A 16,510-nucleotide genomic window follows, 5' to 3' on the forward strand; every position below is an offset into this window, starting at 1 on the left:
GCGTTACTAATCGTTGATTGATAGATCAAGGAGTGGTGTAAGATAATACTTATTTAAACTATGCCGGCGTGCAGGAGAAATTGTTTTTCTCAAGCAGACACGCTCAGCGAGAAATCATAGTTTCCAAGAGCAATACGGTCAAGGAAAATCACTTCTGAAACCTGATTATAAAAATAATAATCGCTGTCAATGTTTTAATTATGTCATGTAATTATTAATTGCTAAATTGGCTAAAGTAGTTACAATTTTGATTTTTTTGACGGAAAGTAAGGTGATCACAGATCTACCTGCCTTGAAATACTAACTTATGTAATGAAATTTAATTTGAATGATTAATTAATAATCATGAAGTTTTGGCAACCGAAGATAATAATAAAAGTTTTCGTGGGTATTTGTGGAGATAGGTAACATAATATAATATATACTTACCTATAGTTATGTAGGTATTTATTAATCATCACTTTGCCGATTAGCTATTAGCCTATTCTTACAATATGAAAACTGAAAAGATCTATATAATATATAACAGGAAAAGCTGACTGACTGACTGATCTATCAACGCGCAGCTCAATCTACTGGGCGGATCGGGTTTAAATTTAGCATGCAGATAGCCATTATGACGTAGACATCCGTTAAAAAAGGATTATTAGGAAGGAAAGGGGTTTGGTGTTCGAAATTTGTGTAGTCCACGCGGACGAAGTCGCGGGCATAAGCTAGTTATAAATATGTAGGTAACTTCTAGGCAAGCGCGTTTTAACCTAGATCATCATTGCTTCTATGTGCTATGACTGAAGACAAGCCTTCACCTTTCCTTACATGAAAATCTTTTAGTTTCAGAATAATAATTCAAATGGAGATGTAGAGTTGTAACTTGTAGAGTTAATTATCTACCTACTTGGAATACAATATAACCAAAACGTAGCAAATTACTATCGGAAATCACTGAAAACTGAGACCACCGTCACCATCACGCCATCGGTATTTAGAACCCCACGAATTCCAGACTATTTAGGTATATGATGTTACCGAAAAAGCGCTCACCTAAACAACTTTAAACCTTAATAACTTACAAAATATAGGTTTAGTAAGTGCATAATTTATATTGGCGGCGCACAATAAAAATAGGTTAATAGATCAAGCTAATATAGATCATAATGGTAAGGTATTTGAATTGATGCTGGTAGCAAGTGCAAGTTTGTTAGATGCACTTGTTTGTTGCTGTTGAGGGATCACGAACCAAGATCACGAGCTTGGCGAAATGTCTCACGAAGATTACTGTGACATTGAAGATTGGAGATAATTATACTTAATATGACTGTATCACGTGTGGGCCCATTGTGTCAATTTGATATTACCTAATACAATGCTTAAATTATTTTGTTGTAGGAGTTACAAATCTACGGCTAGAGTATACTTACTATAGGAGTATACTACCTACCACCATTTAATTTGATTCATTAAGCTGTAAAAACTAAAAAATCGTATGTAATGTGCATTACCCATGAACCTACTTATAAATTCCAAGGAAATTCCTACTTAATACGCTAGTTAATCCAGGTGTGTACTTACTTGTAGGGACTGCTCACATTTTTCGGCTTTTTTAATTATTTTTACACCATGAACTCCATAAATTAGAACAGGTAGATAGATGATGTATAGATTCACTTGTTACAATCTATGTCTATACTATTATAAATGCGAAAGTGTGTTTGTTTGTTTGCCCTTCCTTCACGGCCTAACTAAGCAACCAAGTGACTTGGTTTTTGGCATAGATATAGTAGAAAGAATGGAGTGTAAGATAGGCTACTATACTACTGTAAGATAGGATACTTACTACTTTTTATCCCGGAAAATCAAAGAGTTCATTTTTAAAAACAAATTTTCAATTAATAATTTTTCACTGGATTTTTAAAAACAAATTTTCAATTCACAAAATATAACGAAGTTGGTTTATTTCTGAACTAGCTTATGTTCGCGGCTTCGTCCGCGTGGACTTCACAAATTTCAAACCCCTATTTTACCCCCTTAGTGGTTGAATTTTCAAAAATCCTTTCTAAGCGGATGTCTACGTCATAATAGCTACCTGCATGCCAAATTTCAGCCCGATCTGTCCAGTAGTTTGAGCTGCGCGTTGATAGATCATTCAGTCAGTCAGTCAGTCAATCAGTCAGTCAGTCACTTTTTCCTTTTATATATTTAGATTATAATATTTTCGATTTTATATAAACTACTTACTGATTCTGTACCGATTCGTTTAACAAAAATACTTACCAGCCAAATTTTCATTCATTATTTTATAATAAGCACTATTTACGGTTTATAGTACATAGTACGGTGCATGGCTAATTATCCAATGTGGAGAGACCCTATGTGAACACCTGCCTCCGACGTTATTAATCTGTCTGTATATCATTATGTGTATGTATTAACGTATATATTGCAGGTATTATTCATTACCATTGTATAGTCATTAAAATCGTTTCGCTGGCAACTGGCATTCATCATACAATAACCGCAATTAAGTTATCTTATTTGAAAGTTCGTTTAAAGTAACTTTAGTTTCAACTTTAGGATGGTGTTTATAAGAGCTAAGTAAATGCTTCATTGGTATGGTTGAATGTGGCTCATGAGATCCCGGGTTCGAGTCCTGGATCGATCGCAATTGTTGTGATTGACTGAATTGATTATGGTATTCTTGGTGCAACAAACAATGCATTGTAGCCAATAGGAGCGAGCGTCAACCGATCAGAGGTGATTGCGATCGTCACATTGTAGCTGTCAAACATGGGTGCTAAGGGGGAAAGATTGGAGCATTGGAGATACTCCATTGACCAATAGTAACCAAAGGGAATAAATAAAAGACAATAGCATGCGGCAGACAAAGTACCCCGGCATTTTAACGCGCGCCGATGCGTTGGCGCCGCGTCGCGTCGCATTCTTTATCGACTGCGACTTTTAGAGACGCCATTTTGTTATCTCTTTTAAAGTATGTAAAGAATCCTGAGATCCTACATTAATTGCTTGATGGTTATGCACAAATATTTATTAATGACCAGCGACTGCCCGCATCTTCGCTATGGAGAACACTCAGACATGCAGGTTTCCTCACGATGTTTCCCTTCACCGTTACAACAAGTGATATACCTATTTACTTAATTACTTCAACCCATAGCCGGCTCACTACAGAGCACGGGTCTCCTGTCAGTATGAGAAGGGTTTGGCCATAGTCCACCATGCTTCACACACCTTTGAGAACATTATGGAGTGGAGAACTCTCAAGCTTGCAGGTTTCCTCACGATGTTATCCTTCGCCGTTAAAGCGAGTGATATTTAATTCCTTAAAAAAGAAGTACATGACTCCGAAAAGTTAGAGACGCGTGCCCGGGATCCGGGATCGAACCCCTGACCTCCCGAATAGGAGGCGGATGATATTATATGACATAATGATATTCAATTTAAAATCCTAGTAGGTACAAGAAAGCTTGAAAACAAATCGAAAGTTCTAAAAGATTTGATTGAACTTGTGACACTTATAATGATTTTTATTTTATTTTATTTATTAAATTACCTAACGGCTACTTACACTAATACATTTTAAAAAAAAACTTAATTCTGAAAATATTACTTACTAAATGTAGTCGCCAATTATAAGTTAATACAACATTTACAAACATATGTGACAAAATAAAAATACAAACACCAATAAGATTACAGATAATACTTCCTACTCAAGACTTCCAATATGCAAAGATCTTTTCCCGAAACCTATACAAAGAGTCAGAATTAATGTCAATGATAGAGCTGTAAGACCACTCACGGCTTCTAATTACTTAAATCTCACTTAACTTCAGAAAGCAAGAGGTGCGTGTCCAAGATCGAACTCCGTATCCCTCGTTCCGAAAAATTGGCGGCCGTCTTAACTACTAGATTAATAACCACTCTTCAAATAATAATCCGATATGAATACGAGGACTATTGTGAATATATCGGCTGGTTAGATTCTTACAATATAATCGCTATACATAATTACTAAACCTTGGTTAATTAGAAAATCCCACTAACTTCTTTATTAATTTCTTATACCCTTCATGTGCTAGTTTGACCCGCACTTGGCCTATTTTTAGGGTTTACCTCAAAAGGAAAAACGGAACCCTTATAGGATCACTTCGTTGTCTGTCTGTCTGTCAAGAAACCTAAAGGGTACTTCCCGTTGACCTAGAATCATGAAATTTGGTTGGTAGGTCTTAGCACACGTAATAATTAAAATAATTAGTATTTTCAACTTTCCAAGTAAGATTACTATACCAAATGGGGTATCATATGAAATGGCTTTACCTGTACATTCTAAAACAGTTTTTCATTTATTTTTATCCTAAATGGTTTTTGATTTATCGTACAAACCCTTGGTGCGCGGGTCTGACTCGCACTTGGCCGGTTTTTTTTATTTTGATAGGTACAAGTTGACCCTTGACTCATATCTCACCTGGTGGCAAGTGTTGATGCATGTAAGTGTAGTCTAAGATGTAAGCGGGCTACTTGGAAGGGGTATGACAGTTTCAATAAACCCATACCTACCCCCTACCCCTGATCAGTTTCTATGCGGCATCACCTTCACTTGGCGGCACTTTGTCGGTAGGGTGGTAACTAGCCACGCTTGAAACCTCCCATCAGAAGTCTACTTAGAATTTATATTAATAGGCTATTCAAGGGGCGGACCATCAAATTCCTAAAAGGCCGGCAAAGCAACAGCAGTTCCTCTGGTGCTGAAAATGTTAATGGGCGGCGGTAATCACTTAACATCAGGTGACTCACCTGCTCGTTTGCTCACTATCTCTATAAAAAAATAAAGGATATTTCTATTTGACTGAGCCTTAATTGTTCCGGTCTTGTTCAATTGTTCGCTTGGTACGGCGATAACACTGTATAGAAATGAGGCTATGTGCTGAGTGTATGTTGCACAATTTATTGCAAATATCCGGATCAACGATAGAAAATAAAACCGGCCAAGTACGAGTCAGACTCGCACACCGAGGGTTCCGTACGTACAGTCGTATTTTTCCGACATTTTGCATGATAAATCAAAAACGATTATGCATAAAAATAAATAAAAATCTGTTTTAGAATGTACAGATAGAAGCCCTTTGATATGATACCCTACTTGGTGTATTAATCTTACTTTGAAAGTTGAAAATACTAATTATTTGTTTATGAACACATTTACCTAGTAAAGTAAAAAGTAGCCTATGTTTGTCCCCGTGGATACAAGCTACCTCTGTGGTGTAAAAACTTCGTCAAAATCGGTTTAACGGAAGGGTAGTGAAAACGTAGCAGACAACGTACAGTTTTCACTACACACTCACGCATTATAATATTAGTAGGTATGGACTATGGATCTAACTATGTACATGTAGAAAAAAATACATCTTAAGACCCCCTATTTTATTCAAAAATACCTTAATTGAATACTTAATAAAATTGTGTTTTGCTTGAGCACCTCCACTTAAATTAAAAAATCTCCATTGTCCCAGACAACCTTGAAACATGAAACATCAGACATGTAAACAACATGTAAAAAAGAACGATAACATGTAATAAAAATAATAAAATGCAGCACGTTCCTAATTAATGTAGAAATATAAAATGTAATAGAGATAAGAGATTTAAACTCCACACTATAGACAGCTTTTATACATACTAGACTATGTAAACGATAAAAAAGCTTGGATTTGACTCGCTCCAGCAATGCACGGGGCTGCAATGGCTTGTATAGTACGGTATAATAACATTGTAAATTGAAAAATTAAAAAGAGCAACCGCCGAGTTTCTTGCTGGTTCTTCTCGGTAGGAACGGCATTCCGATTAAAACTACCTGACTATTCATAAGCACTTTTTAAAAGTTTACATGAATAAAAAAAACATTCTATTCTATTCTATTCTATTCTATTCTATTCTATTCTATTCTATTCTATTCTATTCTATTCTATTCTATTCTATTCTATTCTATTCTATTCTATTCTATTCTATTCTATTCTATTCTATTCTATTCTATTCTATTCTATTCTATTCTATTCTATTCTATTCTATTCTATTCTATTCTATTCTATTCTATTCTATTCTATTCTATTCTATTCTATTCTATTCTATTCTATTCTATTCTATTCTATTCTATTCTATTCTATTCTATTCTATTCTATAACATTAATATACTCATAATAAATACAATACCTACTGCCTACTATAAACTTAATATTTAAAAAAATAGACCTATTTGTAGTTAAAGATTTATTATAGTCAATAACCAATACCTACATACCCATAATTTACCTACTTTCTTTTTAGGGTTCCGTAGCCAAACGGAAAAAACGGAACTCTTATAGATTCGTCATGTCTGTCTGTCTGTCTGTCCGTCCGCCCGTATGTCACAGCCACTTTTTTCCGAAACTATAAGAACTATACTGTTGAAACTTGGTAAGTAGATGTATTCTGTGAACCGCATTAAGATTTTCACACAAAAATAAAAAAATAAAACAATAAATTTTGGGGGTCCCCATACTTAGAACTGAAACTCAAAAGTTTTTTTTTCAACAAACCCATACGTGTGTCTATGGATAGGTCTTCAAAAATGATATTGAGGTTTCCAATATCATTTTTTCTAAAAATTTTGGGTAAAATGTGTCCCCCCCCTGTGACTTCTTAAATAAGAGAATGATAAAACTAAAAAAAATATATGATGTACATTACCATGCAAACTTCCACCAAAAATTGGTTTGAACGAGATCTAGTAAGTAATTTTTGATTTATCGTGCAAAATGTCGATAAAATACGATTTTAATACGGAACCCTCAGTGCGCGAGTCTGATTCGCACTTGGGCGGGTTTTTTTTAACAACGATTTGTGTTTTTCACACGCAAACTACGTAGACGCAATTAACGAATATTTTCAACTTTAGCACCAATTTCACACATGACAACTTTTTAAAGTGAAATGTTTAATATTTTACAAGTTGATCCGCCCCGGCTTTTCTCGGATATTAGAACTCCTGAAAATTCCTAGGGGGTGGAATTTCTAATCCTGAAACATATTTCTTCATTTTACTCCGAAAGCCCAACTATCCTAATTTTGGTGGATATAATATTATCTTGAAAAATGACGAATTTTCATATAAACTTTAAATCCTATAATTAACCAATGTGGTGCCATTAAGGAGACGGGCGATTAATTTTGGCACCGGATCCAAAAATTATTATTATAGAACTACACTAACTGCAGCTCTTGTACATATTCTGTAATAAATTAAATTATTTTTTAGTTTTGAGTGTTTGTGGCTGTAAAGTAAAATTTTTTTTTAAAATAGCTGTGACACAGAGACAAACAGATAGGCTAGGAGGACTGAAGGAGGATGAAACTAGAAAGATCTGTTTTACCACGGAATTCTAAATAGATAAATTACTGTGTTTTTATTTTTTAACTAAGTACCAAGTCGCGACCAACAAATCCTACCTACCTAAATCCCCATTGTACGTTTTCTTAGGTCAAAGACTGGAGTACTTATTATGCATATTAGGTGCATGAACCTATAATCCAAATAATCTTAACAAATTAGGCAGGTAGGTATTCGTAAGTTTATCCGCTGCGAGATCGTATGTAGTAACTGGGTCATATTAATTACCTACCTTCCTCATAGGAATTCGATCATTAGCCGTTGAAAATTTAAAATGACAGGACGTTAGGAAAGTACCTACTACCTCTTCATTAAAGTCGATGATAAGATCCGGGAAGAAATTTAGTGCTTTTCCTACTAAATACCTATGAATCTATCTATCATTCTATTACTGATGAATTTTAATTATGTCTATACTAGCTGACCCGCCCCGGCTTCCCTCGAGTGGAAGTTTTGAAAATCGGTGAGGGGGCGGAATTGCCAAAAATCCTAAAACACGTCATCATTCTTCATTTTTGACCAAAAGACTAAATAGCATTAATATTTTAGCAAATAATAATCCTTTTTGAATAAACCACATACATAAACCACATTTGAAATTATTATTGTTAAGTAAAAAGGAACATATACATAGCATGACGCCCGTTTTTCAACATCAGCCAGCTAATTATTACATACCTATCAGGCAGACAGCATCAAGACCGGGAGCCGCAGCAGAAACAGCTGAAAAGGGCAAGCGGGGCAAGTTTGCCGTGGAGACCCCAGGGGCCATGGAGTCTTAGTGCTAAAAAAAATTTACGAGATATTTCAACGCGATTAATAGCCTCATCTAGTGGCAGAAGGGCAGGCTATTTTTTTGAGCAACGGATCAGCCTAGCTGTCCACTGCGGAAATGCAGTCAGTATTCTGGTCACCATTCCATGCGGGCATAATTTGTAATTAGATAAGGCTCTTTAAGTTTTTTTGTAATATTTTCATTAAAAAAATTACAGAAAGCTTTTCATACACAATTCCTATTTTTTAGCTTTACATTAAAATATAGAAATTATACTAGATTAGCGATCGAGGTCGGGTAAATAAGGAGAAAATGCACAATAATGTAGACATTTACATTTTACAGACGCATGCAATAATTCATCGGAATGCGTGACAGACGGAATAAGTAACCGTTGTTATGACCACGAAGATGATGACCAAGAACATATCTCTTTCGCACAGAATTATATTTATTGTGTGTGGAAGGAGGACAGAAAATAGGCTTTGTGTAGCTTGGTGTAGCTAAAATGAAGCCAGTCATCTTTAGTGATTGGATTTTGATATGCATTAAACACACTTCACTCTAAAGAGCATTAATAAGTTGTGACTTGTGTACCTACTAACCTACTCTAAAAATATACAAATCTAACAAACCACTTTGCAGTAAACGGCGACTCAATTGACAGCGACCGTGACAATCTGTAATTTATATACATATTAGAAGTCGCCGCTACTACGTGCGCATACACAAGACGACTTCTATAAAATTACAGATTCAACGGTCGCCGTCTACTGAGTCGCGCCGGGCGACTAGTCGACTGTGCGTAATGAGTCTAGGCAGTCACAAGCATTCGATATACCTAACCAGCTAGTGGGTACCTACATATTTTTCAGGCACAGTAACTAGGTACCTAGTAAGTTGCCGTTGAAAAAAGAAAACCACGAAGCAAAGTTTGCCCAACTTTACTCGTCTTACATATTTCCAAAACAGACAAAAAACGAGGAAGCGTGTCGCCGACGGGTGCCCTGTCTGGATTTATTTAGAGATGATTGCCCAAGACTAATAAATGAGATCAAAACAACATGGGTCCGCCTCATTTTATTGGACATTTGCGGTGATTCATAAAGGGCAGCTGGAAATAGCTTGTTTTTATGTCTTGTATATACAATAGAACTTGATTGGGCAACGAGATTGAATGAGCTCTTTCAAAATAACTTAGGTTAAGTACCTTCTATTTTATTTCTTCCGTGTTTTCTTAAAATTTAATTGATTCTGAAAGGGTGAAAAGTAAGAAATTTAAATGCCCTTTTACTACTGTTCTCATTTCATTTCCAGCAGCTGTTCTTCGATATCTGCCGGCTCTACATTGCTTGACAACTTGAGCAGTAAAATTATTGGAAAAACATTGCCACCGGAAATAATAAATGTAGCTAGAGCTAGAGCAAATCGTAGGGTTCACTAATGACTAACAAAAACCAACATTATAACAAAATGATCTGTAGAAGGGGATGTCAGGGTCTTACAGATATAGCTCATATGCGAATCATATCTGGAATGCACATATAAGGTTAATTTATATGTGCATTTTAGAACTTCGATAGCTTTAAATGTGGTGGTTCAAACCCCATCCGTTGCACTATTGCCGTACCTCTCCTACCACAAGCTTTTCGTTCAATTGGAAGGAAAGTGGAATATTAGTCATATACACCTTGGCTAATACATATTCTTTAAAAAACTGAGATTAATCGATCATTGTAGGTAATGTCGCAACAAGAAGCATGTTAAAAAGAGATTTCCTCGCGACTCATTTATTATAATCTATTATTATCGTGGACGTGAGAAAGTACCCACAATTATGAGTGCGACAGCAGTTTTCACTCATTAGTACAGACTGCAGAGCCCGTGCGACTCTCGAGGGAAATCCGTACCTATAGGAACAATAATCTACAGGATGTTCTGATGCCGTCCTTTTTCGAAAAAGTGGTTATTTGTGGGTTTTCGCCAAAAACAGGGTAATTTGGAAAAACTTATGTTTCCTAATAAATTAGCTAAGTACATAGGCCCAACTAAAAACTAACTAAAGACCTTGATCCTACGAAGCATTCTTTCTTTTGAAATATCAGTTTTTTTAAAATTGATGCCCGCGACATCGTTCGCGTGGATTTAGATTTTTCAAAATTCGGTTTGATTTTCCGGGATCAAAAGTAGCCTTAGTCCTTCTCCGAGATGCAAGCTATCTCTGTGCCAAACATTGAAATTGGTTGAACGGATGAGCCGTGAAAGCAAGCAGACAGACAGACGGACAGACAGACACACTTATAATATTATTAGTATGGATATTAGTATGAAAGTATAGATTCGTATAGGCACAGTACGTGACAGGTCAAGATGGCAAGCGGGGAGGGAACGCCTCGCACACCCGCACAACCGTCGTGTAACCCGTGCGAAGAGAGCGAATGACGTGCAGGTGTGAGGCGGGGGGGCATCCCCCCCGCCTCATACCTCGATTTCCATCTCGATCTGTCGCGTAGGTACTAATAATAGTACGTGAATAGTAGACAGGTCGAGATGGAAATCGAGGGAAACCCATAACGGTAGGTACCTACTAACTTTTTGCACGACTACGGAAGGGTTACGATTTTAGCAGGATCTATCGTAGGTAATAATATAGAAAGAAGACAGAAAGAAAGAAAAAGTGTTTTTTTTTTTTTTTTAATACAATAAAACTTAAAGCTAGCCTTATCTAATTACTATATAAATCATGACCGCGTGGAATGGTGCCAAGAATACTGGCTGCATTTCCGCGCTGGACAGCCAGGCTGATCCGTTGCGCAAAAAATGAGCCAGCCCTTCTGTCACCAGTTGAGGCTATTAATCGCGGTGAAATGTCTCGTAAAAATTTTTTAGCACTAAGACTCCATGGCCCCAGGGTCTCCACGGCAAACGGCACAAAAATGTAACTCTCTATGTTTATTTGGTAAATATTATTTATTGATAGGTCAGCTATAATGGGAGCTACTTATAAATAATAGAACGACTTATTAAACATCCTGTACATCGCATACTGAACAAATAGATAGGTATTATTAATCTGTTAAGTATTTATTGCCATTACAAAAAATAACAGCCAATAATTATTGTTGTCTTTTGTTCGAGAATAGACGGTATCTCACTAAGTGATTAATAGAATGATTGTTCTTTTTAGAGTTCCGTACCTCAAAAGGATAAAAGGAACCCTTATAGGACCACTTCGTTGTCTGTCTGTCTGTTTGTCAAGAAACCTATAGGGTACTTCCCGTTGACCTAGAATCATGAATTTTGCAAGTAGGTAGTTCTTACAGCACACGTAAGGGGAAAAATCCAAAAACCACGAATTTGTGGTTACATCACAAAAAAAAATTAAATATGTTCTTGAATAATAATTAGTATTTTCAACTATTGATAGTGAGATTAATATACCAAGTGGGGTATCATAATATGAAAGGGCTTTACCTGTAAATTCAAAACAGATTGTTTTTTTTATGCCTATCTAATGGTTTTTGATTTATCGTGCAAAATGTCGAAAAAGTACGACAATATTACGGAACCCTCAGAAGGCGAGTCTGACTCGCACTTTAGACTCAAGACAAAGATGATATTCATAAAAACATGCTTGTGGAACGTGTTTAAAAGCTCCCACATAGATTATTTGACTTATTTGAACTATGAATGTTGATTCTAACCTGGGTCTTCCATTCTTTGACCTGGGATTCTAGTTTAGCTTGGTCTGAGGCCAGAGGTTTAAATGAATAAGAAATTCAATTCAAGAGTGGCTTAAAGTGAATAGAATAATGCTGACCGTTGTCTTGTTGAACTTGAATAATAAATAACACTACGAAATAATATCCTGTTCTATGGCGCTCTTGCGCATATTTTGTATCCGTTTAATTCGGTGCTTGCTATTAGAAACTGTCGGCTTCGACCAAAACCTCGTCCCATTTCGGCGGAAGGTTTGGCCAAAGGTGGTTTATTTGGCGGAAGCCGAAGTCGTGACCGACGAAGGCTCGGTCGGACACTATTTTTTCGTTGTTTGGATACCATTGCTAACCGTTATTGGGATTCTCTTGAAGATTGTTTAATAGGACCAAAGCAAAAGTGATCAAGGTGTAGTGAGCTACTTCCTCACAATTCTGTCTCAAACATAATAGGTACCTTTCTGATTATGATTAGGTAAGTACATAAATGGAGGAAGTGCCCTAAATTTTTGATTGACGCGACTTCATTGAGTCGGTTCTTCGTTCTTCCCGTGGTTATGTTCCCCGGAGCGGGATCAAAATAAAGTGATGCGTTTTTATTTATAGATGAAATAATTATTATACTTACCTACTTATATTTTTCTTTCTTCTCCAATCTCCATCGACTTAAAAAGAATAGACGTATAGTCTGCGATAGGTTGAGATGGCAATCAGGGTATGAGGCGGGGGGGATGCCCAGCACTCCCGCACGTCATCAGCACTCCCCGCACCGGGGCTGTGCGGGTGTGCAGCGCGTTCGTTCCCTTTCCGATTGCCATTTCGACATGTCGCGTACTATACTTAGGCAGAATGTTTTCAATTCGATACGACGCGACGACGTAGATAGGTAGATATTTTTTACTATGTAGATAATAGATATAGGTATATAAAATATGTTTACACTTATCGACATATTTATAAATAAATAGGTAGAGATATTATTACGGCTTACTAACTTAACGGTCGATTAAACATTAATGTTTTTGCCGTAGACTTCCGTTCACACAAATTCGAAGGGGGAAGGCAAACATCTGTCTGCATCAGTGGCGGATTTGCCCTTAGGCACAATAGGCCCGTGCCTAGAGCGGCCACATATTAGGGGCGGCCGCTCTGCAATGCATCGTATTAATACTTATAACTAACTTGAACTTATATAAATAATCAATAAGTTCAAGAGAAATCAGGAATAGAAAGTGCGTAAGCAACCAATAAAAGGACAATAGATCATTGTTTTTACGTGAACGAAACAATAGGTCAAGGATCGAGAAAGGCAAAAGCGTAAACACTTACAACCCATATTCACAAATGTTACTATGAGGTCTCATGTTGCGTTCGAACGCACATGGTACAGAAAACCTATTCATAAACAACAGGAGGGACGGACGACACCACCAAAACGAGACCATAAAACTTTACGCGATACATTTTGGCAAAACAATACAGATAGGGTATAGGGTAGGGTACAGGGTGTATGCCCGAGTGTTTGTGTGATTTAAATAATTTCTGTTTGAAAAATCGCGATTAATAAAGTAAATCCTTGAGAAAACATATAAAGAGCGATCACTACAAAACTTATACCTACGTGATATAAAAAAAAACGATTATTACGGCGCCGATGAATTTTAAAGATGCTAATGGATGCTATAGATTTTTTAGGGTTCCGTAGCCAAATAGAAAAAAACGGAACCCTTATAAATGTATAATGTCATGTCTGTCTGTCTGTCTGTCTGTATGTCCGTCCGTATGTCACACTTTTTTCCGAAACTATAAGAGCTATACTTTGAAACTTGGTAAGTAGATGTATTCTGTGAACCGCATTAAGATTTTCACACAAAAATAGAAAAAAAAACAATAAATTTTGGGGGTCCCCTACTTAGAACTGAAACTCAAAAAATATTTTTTTTCATCAAACCTATAGGTACGTGTGGAGTATCTATGGATAGGTCTTCAAAAATGATATTGAGGTTTCTAATGTAATTTTTTTTTAAACTGAATAGTTTGCGCGAGAGACACTTCCAAAGTGGTAAAATGTGTGTCTGCCTCCTATTTTATTAGTTACTAGTGACTTTAAAATTTTATTCATTGGGGAGTTGAAAAAACATTAAAAACATTAAGAAAAAATATTAATTATACAGTACATAATATTATTATGTGATTTGAAAAATATACGACTATTTAGTTGAATTCCGAATTTCCGAATGTTCATCTATTGGTCCGGGTACCCTAATGACAATCTTAGTTTTGGGTTTTAAACGATGTTCTGCCATCTGGACACCATCTGGTAGTCACTCGAGTATTCACTCTCGCGTATCCAAACTAAGTTGACCAATCCCTTAGCAGAGTCCTTTAAGTGCAGACGAGTTTTGTAACACACTATCTGATCTGCCCGGGCTTCACTCGGGTGGGATTTAGAATATCAGCGTGGGGGTGAAAATATAGTGCTAGTGCAATTCAAAGAACACACGAACAAAGTGAAAGCATAGTGCTAGTGCAATTTAAAGAACACAAGAACAAAGTGTCTACCAATAAAGACTCAATAGACCGATTCTTAGGTGTAGTAAGTACGTTTATAAGTTTAGGTTAATATAATAATACTTATAAGCCTCTCTCATAGGCTAGATTGTAATGATAGTAAAGTATTGTTGTCAGTACTTTACGATACTAAAAAAAAGCATGGGGGTGGAATTTTCAAAAATCCTGAAACACGTTTTTTTTATTTACCTACATACTTACCAATTCTCATGGAAATAACTTGAAAAACAACGGACATTCATACAAACTTACACCCCCTATTTAACCCCCTTGGAAGTAAAATTTTCAAAAATCATGAAATACTTTACATAATATTTTTATTTTTAACCGAAAGCCACATACATACATACATACATTGAGATTGACTTGATATGGACAGGGCTTTTGAACAAACAAAATGGCATTGACTCAGTGGTGCTTTAGCACCAATGCAACCTCAGTGACGTCTGGATTTCAAACGACTCGTTCATTAGTACCTTAGATCAGGTGGCGCTGATTTATCTGGTTCCAAAACCGTGAAAAATTTTGTTAGCTTGACCATATCTTGTCATTTATATCGATGCTTGTATAACAATTTTTATTGATGTAACTTTAAAAATAAATGACTTTCATAGAAACTTCCATATCCTATTTAACCCCCTTAGGGGTTGAACTTTCAAAAATCCTTTCTTAGTGGGTGCCTACGTTAGAAAAGGAACTTACTGTCAAAATTTCATGTTTCTAAACCCAGCAGTTTAGGCTGTGCGTTGATAGATCAGTTTGTCAGTCAGAACAAGTCTTTTTATAAATATTTAAACTAGCTTATGCTCGCGACTTCATCTGCGTGGACTACACCCCCATTTCATCTTCTTAGGGGTTAAATTTTCAAAAATCCTGTCTTAGCGGATGCCTACGTCATAATAGATATCTGCATGCCAAATCTCAGCCCGATCCGTCCGTAAGTTTGAACTGTATGTTGATAGATCAGTCTGTCAGGACTTTTTTATATATACAGATAACCGTTTTAAATGTTTTATTTAAATGTGCAATTATCTCTGAAAGGTCGAAAAATATTGCAAACTAGGTAGGTACCAGCTATGTTAACTAAATTTCTGAATCGATTTCGATGAAAATTGACAATAAAGTAAATTCATTAAGTACTGTGTAGTCTAAATATATAAAAGGAAAAGGTGACTGACTGACTGACTGATCTATCAACGCACAGCTCAAACTACTGGAAGGATCGGGCTGAAATTTGGAATGCAAATAGCCATTATTACGTAGGCATCCGCTAAGAAAGGATTTTTCAAAATTTTACCCCTAAGGGGGTGAAATAGGGGTTTGAAATTCGTGTGGTCCACGCGGGTGAAGTCGCGAGCATAAGTTAGTCTTTAATATGATGAGAGCTGGGAAAGGGGCGGCTCTGGCCTGGGGCCTAGAGCGGCCAAGACTGCAAATCCGCCTCTGGTCTGCATTATGCAACTAGGCACCACCTGTCTTTCAGTTCCTTTAATTTAGAGCTCTCACAAGTCTCACACTTTTGAATTTGTAAAAAAAATATCCTAGATTTTACCTCCAATCACTCCAGAGACATGTAGAAGTCGTGATTTTTTTAACAATCATGCTTAAAAAAGCAATGATGAGGTTTACCTACCTAAGTTATTGAATAAATTGAATGTTTGTATTGTTTCTATGGACTAGTGCTAGACTAGCCATAGAGTAGAATGTAAGTATATACCTAAATATAGGTACATCCTACTATATGGTAGTATCCTACTCAACGGGACCCTACTATCTATTAGGTACTAAGCCTCCGCTGTCCGTCTGCCTGTCAGCGCGCTGTCTCGTGAACCGTAATATGTAAGTATGTAGGTAGTAGAGTTGTCACAGAACGTGTATTCCTATTGCCGCTATTACTTATTATAAAAAATGGCCGCCAAGAAAATTAAGCAAAAGTTAAAAATCGGTACCATCATACAAGAAAAAAAATTTCAACTTTCTACCTATTACGGTTCTCGAGATACATCT

This window comes from Maniola hyperantus, chromosome 4 (assembly GCF_902806685.2).
Source record: "Maniola hyperantus chromosome 4, iAphHyp1.2, whole genome shotgun sequence".
Classification (NCBI taxonomy): Eukaryota; Metazoa; Arthropoda; class Insecta; order Lepidoptera; family Nymphalidae; genus Maniola; species Maniola hyperantus.